Raw genomic sequence first — 17767 nt, forward strand, 5'->3', positions numbered from 1 at the left:
CCATTAAAATATTATTTTTTTATATTACAAATTAATTTTTCTAATAAAAGGATTTAGTAACTTCTTCTTTTTTTTTTTACATATTATCATATACAATCCATCAAAATTCATGTAAACCTATAATTCTTTCAAAATTCCTGTAAAACCCCTATTGTGTGTCTACAATTTTAACTCCCAGTGAAATGATAAAAAAAGCCTATCTCTCTTAGAATCTCTCTTTAAATCCTTTTTATATTTAGCAGTGTTGTCTAAATTTTTGCTACAAAATTACAATGAATTTCTCAGTCCACATTCTAAATTAAGGTTCATATATACAAGGGAAATTTTTAACTTACCCCCAAATAAATTGACATTTTACATTGCGCACCCAAAAAAATTGAGGTGTTGCACCGCGCCCCCAATTTCGTTAATTTTTCAGTTATTTCTAACGGCTCCGTCTAACTTTTGATTGAATGACGAAAATGCCCCTCTATATGAAAAAAAAATAAAATTTTTAGCTCATTTAATTTTTTTAATGTTTTTTTTTCAATTGCAATAAAAAAATTTTCTTGATACATGTACATTGTCACCACTATTATTTTTCCTTTAATTTTTTAAAGATTTTTATTTCAATTAAAAAAAAATTCTTGCTACATGTACATTTGTCACCATTATTATTTTTCCTTTAATTTTTTTAAGATTTTTATTTTAATTGCAATAAAAAAAATTCTTGTTACATGTACATTATCACCACTATTATTTTTCCTTTAATTTTTTAAAAATTTTTATTTCAATTGCAATAAAGAGAATTCCCATTAAAATTAATTTAAGGAATGAACTTCCAATTTTACCCTTCTACTGTTAAACTTAATTGAGAAAATAATGGAATTGGGGGTGCGGTGCAACACATCAAAGTTGTTGGGGACGCGGTGCAAAATGTCAATTTATTTGGGGGTAGGTTAAAAATTTTCCTATACACAAATGACTTTAATGGTGCGTTTATTTCATAGGAATGGGAATATGGTGGAATGGGAATGGGTTGGGAATGAAAATGAGATTTTAATATTTTCTTGGCAAAAATAAATGGGAATGGGAATGTGCTGGAATGCCATTGATGTGTTTACTTGGAAAAATAAATGGGAATGAGAATCAATTTATCAAAATACCCATAGTATTAATAATTAATTTATCATTATCAACAATATTATCATTATTATTTTTGTTGTTGTTGTTGTTGTTATTATCATTATTAACATTTATTATTATTATTATTAAATTTTATTAACTTTATTATTTTATTTATTATTAATTATTGTTATTATTTTTATTAATATTATCATTATTAACATTTATTATTATTAATATTATTATTATTATTATATTATTATATTATTATTATTTTATTAACTTTATTATTTTAGTTACTATTAATTATTGTTAATATTATCATTATTAACATTTATTATTATTATTATTATTATTAAAATTAATTTTTATTATCTTTATTTTTTTATTTATTATTTATTATTGTTATTATTATTTTTAATATTAATAATAATGATAATATTAAAATAAAAATAATAATAACAATAATTTATAATAACTAAAATAATAAAGTTAATAAAATTTAATAATAATAAAATTAATAATAATAATAATAACAATAAAGATAATATTGTTAATAATGATAAATTAATTATTTTTATCATTATTTTTATTGTTAATAATGATAATATTAATGAAAATAATAAAAATAATAATAACTAAAATAATAAAGTTAATAAAATTTAATAATAATAATAATTATTATTATTATTAATGACATTTAAAATAATAAAATTATTTGTGATTTGAACAAGGGTGATTTAGGAAATATGAAAAAATTAGGAGGATAGAAAAGTAAATTTATGTTTCATTCTCATTCTCACATTTTCATTCCTAACCCCCTCATGGAAATCCCATTCACATTTCTTATTCCCAAATTGTGTGGGACCCACACATTTTATTCTCATTTCCAAATTACATTTTGTCAAGTAAATATAGGTTTCATTCTCATTACTTTATTCTCATTCCCCAAACTCACAAGTAAACACACCACAAAAGAAATAAATCATTTAAGTTTTATTTTTGTTGGGAATTTCATAAGAAAATTTTTCTACTGTATATAGTGTATATATACACACTTGACTAGTGAGTCTTACAGGTATTAATTTACTTTTTAAGGTTTAAAATCTATACCTATTATTCAATAATCTGTTTAGTAATTGTCAGCGAAAAGGAAAAATTCTTCAACTTTTGTTTTAAGAAATGTAATAATTTGTAGTATTTGGAGTCCATTTGTAGCTACAATATTGACTTCATAATTACTTTTACTATTGTCAAAATCCTGGTAGCTTCTCTTAGAAGTTTGTTTACTTGTCCTGGAAGAGCCTATGACTCCTATCTTTTGATAAAAAATCTATATAATAATAAATTGGATAATTTTTAGTCTTGTTCTATCTTCTCCATAAAGCTCTGCAGGTCTTAGATTGAGAAGAAATAGGAAAGGACATTTATGGAATTAATGCGTGGGTATTATTAGTGATATTGTTATTTGAATTTATTTAGGCATTTGTAGAAAGAGGGGTTCTATAAGAGTAATTTGTAGGGTGCCAATAGTTCCATTCATAGTTTGAATTCAATATATTAAAGTTCAAAGAATACAACTGAAGGTCTAAAGCCCATCAAACAAAATATGAAAAAATCTCATAAAAACTATTTTAAAGATTCAAACACTCCACCTTAAAATTTAAGATAGGAGATGTCGATCAACTCAACTAAAGAAAAATTTGAAAAGTGTTTTTTTATTAGGAATATTTTAAAAAAAAAACGTTTACATAATTAGGCCTAAATAATTTTTATTTTTAAAAAATTTTGCATTTCAAAAGTTACTTTTATTTAACAAATAATGAACTAAGAAATAACCACTTGATGTTTTAGTGGCAAATCACAACTATTGGAATAGAGGTTCAAGTTCTCTTGTGTGAATTGTTGGTATTTTTTCTTCAATTATTTGTGATTAGATTTTTTTTTATCATTTAATAATACTAAAAATCCCTACATTTGAGAACTATAACCTAAAAAATATAAGTTTCCAACTTAAAAGAGTTGGATAAAAGTTAATTTAAATTGATTGAATATCTCATGAAATGGTACAATATATCTCATAAAATGTAATAAATTGTTTTAAATTAGAAATGTATGAAAAAATAATTTAATTTTATAAATAGATTGTCAATAAGAATTAAAGTTCAAATCTTTTTTTAAATGAATGAATTGTGTAGAAATATTTTTTAGATTAGAAAAAAGTGAAATTTTTTCCTCTAGTTTCATAATTATAGGTAATTTAACCAAACAAAGGGTCAAGAAGTGAAAATAAATCATATAGTAAATAGGAAGTTTTTCTTTTTCATTTTAAGTTCTTACATCCTACACATATATTATAATTTAGGGTATAATGAATTCTAAATTTCTATATTATAGCACAGTCCAAAGATCTACCAAGCATAATTCATAAACTTATATCAGTTAAAAGGCAAAAACTCTCCCTTATACATATAGAAATATATATTATCTGCTCCCATTATATTTGAAGAATATACATGCCTACACCATGGGCACCCGAAACGTTGAGAGCACTAACCCTGACCTTGTAACGTAATGGCAGTGATCGGTAGTTGATGTTTATTGGTAGAATGTTTTGAATGAAAATTTGCGTGCGGTAGATAGGGTTGGCAGAATTCCCTAGCACTGTGCAAAAAAACCATGGCCTAGAAAAAAATCGAACCGAACCAGTGGTTTGGTTCAGTTTCGGACCATTTTAAACTCTCATGAATAATTGAATACCCGTTTTATAAAAAGAACTAGAATATTAGTTTGATTTTTAGTTCACTTAGTTAAATTGAATCACCAAAACAAAGAACTGAGATATTTTAATAATTTTATCTTAATTAGCATGCGTTACATTTTTATTGGTTAAATCTTACTATTGTGTGCAACCTGCACACACACATAATTACTAGAATATACAAAATATTTTCATCCCAAAAAATAAACCATAAGGGTGTGTTTACTTCTCGAATTGGGGAATTAGAATCGAGAATCAGAATCATGCAGGGCCCATAAATTTGGAAATTATCCCTATAGATTTTATTCCCAAGTGGGGTTGTGAATCAAACTCCAATTCATCAAACTACCCATTTTACCCCCACTGAATTTTCATAATCTCTAAATTACCCTCAATCAAGTTTTGTCATTTTTACATTTTAGTCCCTACAAAATTTTATAAAAATATCTAGAAGTTTTGTATTATTTACAAATAGTCTTCTACTATTTAATAATATTAATAATAATTTGGACAAGTCAGTCTGCAAGAGAAGGGTCTCATCTCTTTTCGACTGGTATTTATGTTGTGTGCTAAATACAGAAATCATGGCTTTGTAAGAAATTTTAAAAATTAATGCAACTGGGATGGATCCCTTAATCATATGATAATTATGGGTTTTGATTTGTAAAATCATGCTCTTTAAAATATTTTTGTCTTTAAGAGAAATTGTTATATTTGGATAACAATCAAAAGATATGGGACCTTTACATAGACTAGATTCGATACTACTTAGTAAAGAATCATCAAAAGAGATGAATCGCACATCTCTAAGGACAGCAAGGATAGAAGTATCCAAGCCTTCTTTGGTCAAAGGTTTTATTCCTTGGTGAAAGCTCTTCTTCCCAAATTGTGCTTTCTCAACCATCACCTTCAAAGAAAACCTCCGATTGGTTTGATAAAACTCATTTTCAAAATATTCTTTCTTTAGAAGATGGATTTTACCATGCTGATCCTTTCCAAGCAATTTCAAAGTTTTTCCCTAAGGGCTGGTTTTTTAAACCATGGGATTTAACAAAACCCCAGTCCTACTATCAAAACATTTTAGAAATCACTGATTCAGTTAAGTTCAAACATTTCTTTCTCAGTGAATCACATTCAGAACCAGCCTATTCCACGGCTACTATTTTAAAAGTTTTGAGCCCAAACCAATGGGGTGACCTACTCTATAATTTTAAAACTTTCCCTTTAAATTTCCAAACACGTTTACCTCATTGTCGGACTTATTCCTACTGGGATTACCAACAAGCCTGGTATAACACCTTTTTTTATCTAAAATCCCAAAAAATCCCATTCTTGGTTATTTTTCTTCAACCCAAAAATAACCGTCCAAAGCCTTCCAAATTGGTTCCATCATTGGTGGAATACTTTTGGCCCAATACCACAAATTTTAACCCCAAATGCCACCCATTGTTTAAACCTCTTCAAAGCCCACTATACTCCTTCTGAATCCGAGAAAAGGTTTCCCCCCTTTCTCTGTTTCTATACAAATTTCTTCCTTCCATGGGTATGGATGTGGAACCTTAGGCTTCATACCCAAGATTCCCAACTCATCCTTCAAAGAACCTTCAAAGTAAAATGGTGGCGAGCATAAGCTCAGGGGACTTTGTAATGGAACTCATCCATTGTTTTACTTAGTCATCAGAAGAAGTGGTTTTGTAATGGGCACCATGTTCTTCAACCATTTCTATCCAAGATTTAATAGGCATGGCTGAGGAAAGTAATTTGTCTTTAGAAGGGGTAGCTTGGGGTTCTTTAGAGGTTGCTCTAGATTCAGAATCTTTAAGAACAGCTTTACCTTTGTCTTTCTTCTTTGGCGGCATTATCTGTTTTGAAGAAATTCTCGAGTTAGAAAATCAGGAATAAAATTTGTATCACCTTTAAAATTTGTATCAAAGTTCTCAATAATGAATTCTTCCGAACTCACAATATGCTTTGACTCACAAGTCTTCCCGGAAGAAGAGCTAGAAAAGGACGATGTTCTACAGATCGGAGGATCCATGGTCAAGACCTTATGATCTATTTTTGGTTTGGTCAATATGGCTACAGGTATGGATTTACAGCCCTCAGCGGAATCCTTATCCTAAAACGGGACTTACCACCAATAAAAATTCACCACAAAACAAAACTTCAAAATAAAACACAAGATTTTAAACACGAAACTCTAAACAATAAAACATTTTCCTCCCCTTGGCTCTGATACCAGAAGGAAATAGGATCGAAGGATGGATGTGTTTTCGAAATAATTCTTTATTGATTGCTTTAGATAAAACAAATTGGATCGCGTTTGTTCAAATTTTAAATTCAGTTACCAACTTTAGATTAAGTAGATTTGCTTTGGATCGCGGTTGGTCAGGTTTTATATTTATTAAATTAGTACGTGGCGTTGTTAAACCAGATCGATGCAGAAGGGAATCTGCCTTTGGACCCAGATCTGACTTAGAACAGATCAATAGCCCGAACGTTCGGGTTTCCAGCCGATATACCAACTTAATTTTGCTTTACCAAATAATAATTAAGTTCTTTAAACGCGGTTGTCAGATTTTAGTATTAGAACAAGACCAAATGTCTATAGCACGAAATTACAGAAACGACTTAAGTGGGAGCTTAAGAAGTCTAAACAAGAATTAGGCGGTTTCTGTAAACAATTCAATTATGACCCCTTTAAAACTTCTATCTCCAAAGATTGTAATGGCGAGTGTTCTACTAAACCCCGCAGGAAACATTACAAATCAAAAAATTTTAGGAAACCCTTTCGTAATTTTAGAGAACTTCCTTATAAGAAACCTTCGAGGCCTTATAAGAAACCCAAATTCTCTAAAAGAAAAGAGTTTAGAGCCAAACCAAAGACCCCTTTCAATTACAAAGAAGCTATATGTCATAAATGTGGCATGAAAGGTCATACTGTAAATTATTGCAGGATGAACAAAAAGCTTCATGAACTTGACCTCGACGAAGAGATCCTTTCCAAATTAGCCCCCCTTCTTGTCGAATCTTCTGATTCCGAATCTTCCATGTCGAGAGACAGTGATCCATATCAAGTTGATGAGCTCTTTGACTCAGATGACTCTGTATCTAGCAGTAGTGAATCTGAATCTGATTCATATTTAAAGAAAATCAATGTTTTGACTAAAGACCAAGAAACTTTTCTTGAACTTGTAAAGCATATTTCTGATCCAAATCTTCAAAAAGAATATCTTGATAAACTTTTGAAAACTTTGGATTTTAATAAAGCCGAGACTTCTAAAGTCCCAATTGTTAAAAAGAATTCTTATGATCTTACTCAAATTTTGGATAAAAAGAAAACAAAGAAGACGGTTCCTAATATCCAAGATCTTCAGAAAGAGATAAAAGAAATCAAATGTGAAATCAGAGATTTAAAAGAAAAACAAAAAAAGTGATTCTGATACTATCCAACTTCTTTTACAAAAACAATTGCAGGATAATTCAGACAATGAATCTAATCCTGATGATGGTGATGATATTAAAGTAGAAAACATTGAGTCAGTATCCAATGATTTTCTATTTGTTTTAAAGCAAATCACCACAAGAAAGTATTTGATTAAAGTCACTTTAATCTTTTCTGATGATTTTGCAATGGACGCCATTGCCCTTTTTGATACTGGCGCCGATTTAAATTGCATTAGAGAAGACATCGTCCCCAAAAGATTTCATGAAAAAACAAAAGGAAGACTTTCTGCCGCTAATAATTCAAAACTGAATGTCAGTTCCAAGGTTGAAGCCTCAATCTATAATAATGGTTTTGATTTTAAAACTTCTTTTGTCCTCACAAATGATATTCATCATGCCATCATTTTGGGAACTCCTTTTATAAATCTTATAACTCCATATACTGTCAATTATGATAGTATATCCTTCAAAGCAAAAAACAAGAAACTTGTTTTCCCTTTTATTGAAAAACCTAAAACAAGGAATTTGAATATTGTTAAGGCCTGTTCTGTTTATCAAAACAGAATAAATAACCTACTTAAATCAAAACAGTGTGATCTAATGTTTTTACAAAAGGATTTAAACTTACAAAGAATTGAAAGCCAATTACAAAGTAATTTCATTAAAAGAAAGATTTCTGATTTCAAAACTCTCATTGAAAAAGAAATTTGTGCTGATCTACCTTCTGCTTTTTGGGACAGAAAACAACACATGGTAGATCTACCTTATGAAACTTCTTTTAATGAAAGACAGATCCCCACTAAAGCACGTCCAATCCATATGAACATGGAATTGGAACAACATTGCAAAAATGAAATTAAAGATTTAGAGTCAAAAGGACTCATTGTTAAGTCAAGGTCCCCATGGTCTTGTGCCGCTTTTTATGTTAATAAAAATTCTGAAATTGAAAGAGGCACTCCTAGATTAGTTATAAACTACAAACCTCTTAATAACGCCCTAAAATGGATTAGGTACTCAATACCTAATAAAAAAGGATTTACTTCAAAAACTATGTTCTACTCTTATTTTTTCAAAATTCGACATGAAATCTGATTTTTGGCAAATTCAAATTCATTCTAATGACCGTTACAAAACTGCTTTTACTGTTCCATTTGGACAGTATGAATGGACTGTTATGCCCTTTGGTTTAAAGAATGCACCCTCAGAATTTCAAAGAATTATTAATGATATTTATAATCCTTATTCTGATTTTTGCATTGTTTACATTGACGATGTATTGATATTTTCAAATTCTATCGATCAACATTTCAAACATTTAAAGACTTTTTATTTTACCACCAGAAAGGCTGGATTGGCAATTTCCAGTTCTAAAGTTTCTTCATTTCAAACAAAAGTTAGATTCCTTGGTCATCATATTTCTAAAGGAACAATCACTCCAATCGAGAGATCTCTTTTGTTTGCTGATAAATTTCTTGATAAAATTCTTGACAAAATCCAATTACAAAGATTTCTTGGGAGTTTAAATTATGTTCTTGATTTCTGTCCTAACATTAATAGGATGTCTAAACCCTTACATGATAGATTAAAGAAAAAACATGTTCCTTGGACAGATGAACATACCAAAGTTGTAAAGCTTATAAAGAATTCTGTGAAAAGCATCCCATGTTTATATCTTACTAATCCTACATTACCTAAAATTGTTGAAACTGATGCATCTGATTTAGGTTATGGAGGCATATTAAAGCAAAAAGAAAATGATAAAGAACAGATAGTACAATATGTTTCTGCACATTGGAATGATTGCCAGAAAAATTATTCTACTATCAAAAAAGAAATCCTTTCCATTGTTTTATGCGTTACAAAATTTCAAAGTGATTTATTAAATCAAAAATTTCTACTTAGAATTGATTGCAAAGCTGCAAAACATGTTTTGGAAAAAGATGTTCAAAATATTGCATCAAAACAGATTTTTGCACGATGGCAAGCCATTTTATTCCTGATACCAGAAGGAAATAGGATCGAAGGATGGATGTGTTTTCGAAATAATTCTTTATTGATTGCTTTAGATAAAACAAATTGGATCGCGTTTGTTCAAATTTTAAATTCAGTTACCAACTTTAGATTAAGTAGATTTACTTTGGATCGCGGTTGGTCAGGTTTTATATTTATTAAATTAGTACGTGGCATTGTTAAACCAGATCGATGCAGAAGGGAATCTGCCTTTGGACCCAGATCTGACTTAGAACATATCAATAGCCCGCACGTTCGGGTTTCCAGCCGATATACCAACTTAATTTTGCTTTACCAAATAATAATTAAGTTCTTTAAACGCGGTTGTCAGATTTTAAACAATTTACCAAATCTTTATTAAATTCTTTAGCAAGCCTAGCAACACATACATCTAAAGGCTTGGGTACAAACATAGTACCAGATCCGGTTCCCGGAAATGGTGCTCTGAAGGAATGGAGGGAGAAGAGAAGATTTACAATTGAGGATCGAGATCTGGTCTCTTTGCCTCAGAGGAACGTACAGTTTATATGGCAGAACTGATACAGATCAGTCTGCAGAGCATGCCTAGAAAGCTTTAAAAGACTGAAATTTAAATGCTTTAAATGTAAATTGCGGAAATTTAAATTGCTTTAAATAAAATTACAAATGCTTTAATAAAACTGGAATGAAATGCTTACATCGGTTGATTTTCTTTGTAGAGAAGAAAGGGAAATAATGGGAAATTAATCTGAAGACAGGAGAAATTCCTTTTTGTCTTCGGATTCCAGATTCCTATTCCCGGAGAGAGAGAGAGAGGATTCTAAAGAGAAGGGAGAGAAGTTCTAAACTTAGAAATGAAAAACCTGAGGAGTCTGAGTCTTCATTTCGGTTTTTATACAAAGATCTTTAAACTGTTCACTGTAGCGGCATTTTAAGTGCACAGTAAACTCTGGAAATCTGCACTGTTCACTGTAGCGGAGCTTTAAGTGCACAGTAACATCTGGATCGTATCTCTGAATAGTAGATTCTTTGTACAAAAATTGAAATACGATACGGGTGAAGAGACATGTGCGCTCTCACTTGTGTCCAGAGGACCACCCGAAGAAACAGAACAAATAATTAATTTTTTTTTAAGTAAAAAATCAAATAATTATTTACAATGCTTTACTGGAGAGAAAATTCCGAAACAGTCATCTTCATTATCATCTCCAAGAGAAATAAATGGCTCTTCATCTTCTTCTTCTTCTTCGTCTTCAGAAGTGTCAGCTACTGATGACTTTGACCGGGAGGCGAGGAGCTGTTCCATGGCTTTGAAGTATTCTTCTTCTGTTTTGGCACTTGCCAATAGGGATTGGGCTTTGGACTTTTGGGTCAAAAAGGTTTGTTGGGCTTTGGAATGTGTTATGGTGGGTTGAAGAAGGCCTTTGGTAGAGAGCCAATCTCGGACCAAATTTTCAGTCAATTTTGATTGTTCGTCAAATTTGGACCACCATTTTACTTTGAAGGATGAGTTGGGAATCTTGGGTATGAAGCCTAAGGTTCCACATCCATACCCATGGAAGGAAGAAATTTGTACAGAAACAGAGAAAGGGGGGAAACATTTTCTCGGATTCAGAAGGAGTATAATGGGCTTTGAAGAGGTTTAAACAATGGGTGGCATTCGGGGTTAAAATTTGTGGTATTGGGCCAAAAGTATTCCACCAATGATGGAACCAGTTTGGAAGGCTTTGGACGGTTATTTTTGGGTTGAAGAAAAATAACCAAAAATGGGATTTTTTGGGATTTTGGATACAAAAGGTGTTATACCAGGCTTGTTAGTAATCCCAGTAGGAATAAGTCCGACAATAAGGTAAACGTGTTTGGAAATTTAAAGGGAAAGTTTTAAAATTATGGAGTAGGTCACCCCATTGGTTTGGGCTCAAAACTTTTAAAATAGTAGCCGTGGAATAGGCTGGTTCTGAATGTGATTCACTGAGAAAGAAATGTTTGAACTTAACTGAATCAGTGATTTCTAAAATGCTTTGATAGTAGGACTGGGGTTTTGTTAAATCCCATGGTTTAAAAAACCAGTCCTTAGAGAAAAACTTTGAAATTGCTTGGAAAGGATCAGCATGGTAAAATCCATCTTCTAAAGAAAGAATATTTTGAAAATGGGTTTTATCAAACCAATCGGAGGTTTTCTTTGAAGGTGATGGTTGGGAAAGCACAATTTGGGAAGAAGAGCTTTCACCAGAGACAATCACATTTTGAGAAGAGGGTTTTGAGATTTCTTTAGAGATAGGGTTTTCTTTTTCTTCTTTTGAGAAAATCTGGCTTTGGGAAAGGTTTTGTAAGGCGAGCATAAGCTCAGGGGACTTTGTAATGGAACTCATCCATTGTTTTACTTGGTCATCAGAAGAAGTGGTTTTGTAATGGGCACCATGTTCTTCAACCATTTCTATCCAAGATTTAATAGGCATGGCTGAGGAAAGTAATTTGTCTTTAGAAGGGGTAGCTTGGGGTTCTTTAGAGGTTGCTCTAGATTCAGAATCTTTAAGAACAGCTTTACCTTTGTCTTTCTTCTTTGGCGGCATTATCTGTTTTGAAGAAATTCCCGAGTTAAAAAATCAGGAATAAAATTTGTATCACCTTTAATATATTCAATATCAAAATAAAAAACACTTAAAATAGCTTCCCATCGTGCAAAAATCTGTTTTGATGCAATATTTTGAACATCTTTTTCCAAAACATGTTTTGCAGCTTTGCAATCAATTCTAAGTAGAAATTTTTGATTTAATAAATCACTTTGAAATTTTGTAACGCATAAAACAATGGAAATGATTTCTTTTTTGATAGTAGAATAATTTTTCTGGCAATCATTCCAATGTGCAGAAACATATTGTACTATCTGTTCTTTATCATTTTCTTTTTGCTTTAATATGCCTCCATAACCTAAATTAGATGCATCAGTTTCAACAATTTTAGGTAATGTAGGATTAGCAAGATATAAACATGGGATGCTTTTCACAGAATTCTTTATAAGCTTTACAACCTTGGTATGTTCATCTGTCCAAGGAACAAGTTTTTTCTTTAATCTATCATGCAAGGGTTTAGACATCCTATTAATGTTAGGACAGAAATCAAGAACATAATTTAAACTCCCAAGAAATTTTTGTAATTGGGTTTTGTCAAAAATTTTATCAGGAAATTTATCAGCAAACAAAAGAGATCTCTCGATTGGAGTGATTGTTCCTTTAGAAATATAATGACCAAGGAATCTAACTTTTGTTTGAAATGAAGAAACTTTAGAACTGGAAATTGCCAATCCAGCCTTTCTGGTGGTAAAATAAAAAGTCTTTAAATGTTTGAAATGTTGATCGATAGAATTTGAAAATATCAATACATCGTCAATGTAAACAATGCAAAAATCAGAATAAGGATTATAAATATCATTAATAATTCTTTGAAATTCTGAGGGTGCATTCTTTAAACCAAAGGGCATAACAGTCCATTCATACTGTCCAAATGGAACAGTAAAAGCAGTTTTGTAACGGTCATTAGGATGAATTTGAATTTGCCAAAAATCAGATTTCATGTCGAATTTTGAAAAAATAAGAGCAGAACATAGTTTTTGAAGTAAATCCTTTTTTATTAGGTATTGAGTACCTAATCCATTTTAGGGCGTTATTAAGAGGTTTGTAGTTTATAACTAATCTAGGAGTGCCTCTTTCAATTTCAGAATTTTTATTAACATAAAAAGCGGCACAAGACCATGGGGACCTTGACTTAACAATGAGTCCTTTTGACTCTAAATCTTTAATTTCATTTTTGCAATGTTGTTCCAATTCCATGTTCATATGGATTGGACGTGCTTTAGTGGGGATCTGTCTTTCATTAAAAGAAGTTTCATAAGGTAGATCTACCATGTGTTGTTTTCTGTCCCAAAAAGCAGAAGGTAGATCAGCACAAATTTCTTTTTCAATGAGAGTTTTGAAATCAGAAATCTTTCTTTTAATGAAATTACTTTGTAATTGGCTTTCAATTCTTTGTAAGTTTAAATCCTTTTGTAAAAACATTAGATCACACTGTTTTGATTTAAGTAGGTTATTTATTCTGTTTTGATAAACAGAACAGGCCTTAACAATATTCAAATTCCTTGTTTTAGGTTTTTCAATAAAAGGGAAAACAAGTTTCTTATTTTTTGCTTTGAAGGATATACTATCATAATTGACAGTATATGGAGTTATAAGATTTATAAAAGGAGTTCCCAAAATGATGGCATGATGAATATCATTTGTGAGGACAAAAGAAGTTTTAAAATCAAAACCATTATTATAGATTGAGGCTTCAACCTTGGAACTGACATTCAGTTTTGAATTATTAGCGGCAGAAAGTCTTCCTTTTGTTTTTTCATGAAATCTTTTGGGGACGATGTCTTCTCTAATGCAATTTAAATCGGCGCCAGTATCAAAAAGGGCAATGGCGTCCATTGCAAAATCATCAGAAAAGATTAAAGTGACTTTAATCAAATACTTTCTTGTGGTGATTTGCTTTAAAACAAATAGAAAATCATTGGATACTGACTCAATGTTTTCTACTTTAATATCATCACCATCATCAGGATTAGATTCATTGTCTGAATTATCCTGCAATTGTTTTTGTAAAAGAAGTTGGATAGTATCAGAATCACTTTTTTGTTTTTCTTTTAAATCTCTGATTTCACATTTGATTTCTTTTATCTCTTTCTGAAGATCTTGGATATTAGGAACCGTCTTCTTTGTTTTCTTTTTATCCAAAATTTGAGTAAGATTATAAGAATTCTTTTTAACAATTGGGACTTTAGAAGTCTCGGTTTTATTAAAATCCAAAGTTTTCAAAAGTTTATCAAGATATTCTTTTTGAAGATTTGGATCAGAAATATGCTTTACAAGTTCAAGAAAAGTTTCTTGGTCTTTAGTCAAAACATTAATTTTCTTTAAATATGAATCAAATTCAGATTCACTACTGCTAGATACAGAGTCATCTGAGTCAAAGAGCTCATCAACTTGACATGGATCACTGTCTCCCGACATGGAAGATTCGGAATCAGAAGATTCGACAAGAAGGGGGGCTAATTTGGAAAGGATCTCTTCGTCGAGGTCAAGTTCATAAAGCTTTTTGTTCATCCTGCAATAATTTGCAGTATGACCTTTCATGCCACATTTATGACATATAGCTTCTTTGTAATTGAAAGGGGTCTTTGGTTTGGCTCTAAACTCTTTTCTTTTAGAGAATTTGGGTTTCTTATAAGGCCTCGAAGGTTTCTTATAAGGAAGTTCTCTAAAATTACGAAAGGGTTTCCTAAAATTTTTTGATTTGTAATGTTTCCTGCGGGGTTTAGTAGAACACTCGCCATTACAATATTTGGAGATAGAAGTTTTAAAGGGGTCATAATTGAATTGTTTACAGAAACCGCCTAATTCTTGTTTAGACTTCTTAAGCTCCCACTTAAGTCGTTTCTGTAATTTCAAATCTTGACAAATCTTTAATCCTTCTTTATTGACAAAACTGACGAGTTCACCATAGGTGAGCTCATCATAAGGAATACGGTTATCATAAAGGGATTTAATGGAATTTCTTACCTTTTCACCTAGAAGAGTAGGTAATCCAGCGAGAACTTTTTCTTTCCAAGTTATATGATTTGCATCATCCCTTAGAAATAGTTTGGTAAAAAATGAGGTTTTGTAACTTTGAAATTCACTAAGTTTCCTACATCTTAAATTATGTAGTAACTCAGCGTTTTTATCACGAAGGTGTGAAGGGTCTCCAATGAAATAGAGGGAAATGGTTAAAATCAGAGTAGCAACAGCATCCTGAATTGGATTGTTGAACTCATCAAGAATAGGGACCCCATTTTCATCGACTTGAATAGAATTTAGAATGTCTAATTGTTGCTGATTAGTGAGAAGATGATCCCACCAACCTTTTAATTGACCAGTAAAACCAGCAATGAGGATTTCTGATATAGCACGATCAGAAGTTCCTGCTTGGGTTTTATAGGCATTGACTGCCATAGTCATTTGTTGCAACAATCCTAGGATATTGTATTTGGACATGCCGTCAATATTCCACTCATAGACTGAAGATGCATTATATCGGGATTGATTTAATGCACTTGGTCTATTATCTATTGCTAGATCCGGTGGAGTCTTGACAGTGGGAAGAGCTAATTCCCAATGAATTTTGTTGGCTTTAGGAGTAGAAGGTTCTTCTTTGAAGGCTTCTATATCAGAAGAGGCTATAGACATTTGGTCTTGTTCTAATACTCCAATCTTGCTAGATTGAGGAGTATCAGGGGCTATCTGAACTTTGCTAGATGAGGAAGAAGCAGCTTCTATCCTATCTAATTGTTCTCTAATGGCTTTAGCAAAATCTGATTTTGACTCTTGAACAAGCTTTTGGCTAGTTTTCGAAACCTGAAAGGGTTTGAAAATAGGTTCCTTAAGCTTTTTGTCAGAATCCGATTTTGTTGGAATAGGAGAAATTGATGGAACAGTAATAGTTGACTTCTGGATTTGGTTTTCTATCCTAGTCAACTGCTTTCCGATTGTATTTAAGTTAGTATTACAGAAATTATTCTGTTGGATAATACTACTTAAATTTGCCTCAGAATCATTTGGTTTTGGAATTTTGTAAGGTGAAGCTCGAATTTGGACAGGAGGTTCACCGTGATCAACGGTTACACTCCGAAGAGGTGAGTGTTCAGACTCTATAGTTCTATCACTATCAAGAAGTTTCCATTCAGGAACTTTCTTCCTAATAGTAATAGGGTTTGACTCTTTAAAAGGATAAGAGATGTTGTTATCAGAAGAATATATCTCAAACCAATCAAAAAACAATATATGAATTTTATGAAAATTCACAAATTCATAGTAAGTTTGTTGGATTTCTTTTCTTTGGTTTAAAAAGTGTTTGAAAAACCAAAGTCTTTTTTCTTTGTTTAAATCAGAATAAAAATCATTATGCAGAAAAGTTTTATCTAATTCAAATTCTTTTTCAATGACATTAATGACATTTTCTGTAACAGCAGAAAACGTAGGGGAAGTTGGAGGAGAAGGTTCCTTCTCTTCCTGACTTTGTACATGTTGATTACTAGTGTAGATCGGATGAAGAACACTAGTGGTGTAATCAACTGATCGAATGGAGGTACTAGGTATATCTGAAGTAGAAAACCTAGGTTGACTTTTTATGGACTGAAAATGGAGATTTATAACAGAGGGTATTTTTATAAATTTCCTTTCTAATGAAGGAATGCTTGAGCACGACACTTTATCAGAAAATCTGGATGAGGTAGATCTCTTGAATGATAGTTTCACTTTACCATCGGAATACTGAGTCACATTTTGCAACTCTGTATTGGGCTCAAGTTGTTTCGGAATCGCTGGTGGAGCGGCTCCTTCAAGGATCCATTCCTCTGGAAGATTGACATCATTCCATTGGATTGGTTTAGGAATGACCGTGTTTGCTTTGGACAAGTCAGTCTGCAAGAGAAGGGTCTCATCTCTTTTCGACTGGTATTTATGCTGTGTGCTAAATGCAGAAATCATGGCTTTGTAAGAAATTTTAAAAATTAATGCAACTGGGATGGATCCCTTAATCATATGATAATTATGGGTTTTGATTTGTAAAATCATGCTCTTTAAAATATTTTTGTCTTTAAGAGAAATTGTTATATTTGGATAACAATAAAAAATATGGGACCTTTACATAGACTAGATTCGATACTACTTAGTAAAGAATCATCAAAAGAGATGAATCGCCCATCTCTAAGGACAGCAAGGATAGAAGTATCCAAGCCTTCTTTGGTCAAAGGTTTTATTCCTACTTGGATTAAACCAATGTGAATATATTTGAAATTCTTTTCTTTTAATTTCTTTAAAGATTTTTCTAAAAACAAATAAATTGTTTCAAAAGGCTCTGAAAGAGTTATATCACGTTCTTCAGTCTTTATAATATAATCATGCTTTAAAAGATCAAGCATTTTTGTTTTGTAAATCTTTTCTTCTCCCTCCATTCCTTCAGAGCACCATTTTCGGGAACCGGATCTGGTACTGTGTTTGTACCCAAGCCTTTAGATGTATGTGTTGCTAGGCTTGCTAAAGCATTTAAAAAAAAAAACACTTAAGGCGCTTACCACTCGCCCTAAAAGCTTAAGCTGTTAGGAGAAGGCGCTACTTTATACTTAAGCACCACCCGGACCAAACCAGGTAACGTCTCCACGTTATGCCACGACATCGTGACCCCACATCGGCCTTACAGGAGTCACCACAAGGGTGCGGGCCCCAGTTCCAGTACTGGGATAATATATTAAGCCCATTCCTCCCCCCCCCCCCGAGTTTCGAACCCTGGCTGGCTCTGATACCACTTAAGGCGCTTACCACTCGCCCTAAAAGCTTAAGCTGTTAGGAGAATGTGCTACTTTATACTTAAGCACCACCCGAACCAAAC

Source organism: Citrus sinensis, chromosome 8, assembly GCF_022201045.2.
Source record: "Citrus sinensis cultivar Valencia sweet orange chromosome 8, DVS_A1.0, whole genome shotgun sequence".
NCBI lineage: Eukaryota > Viridiplantae > Streptophyta > Magnoliopsida > Sapindales > Rutaceae > Citrus > Citrus sinensis.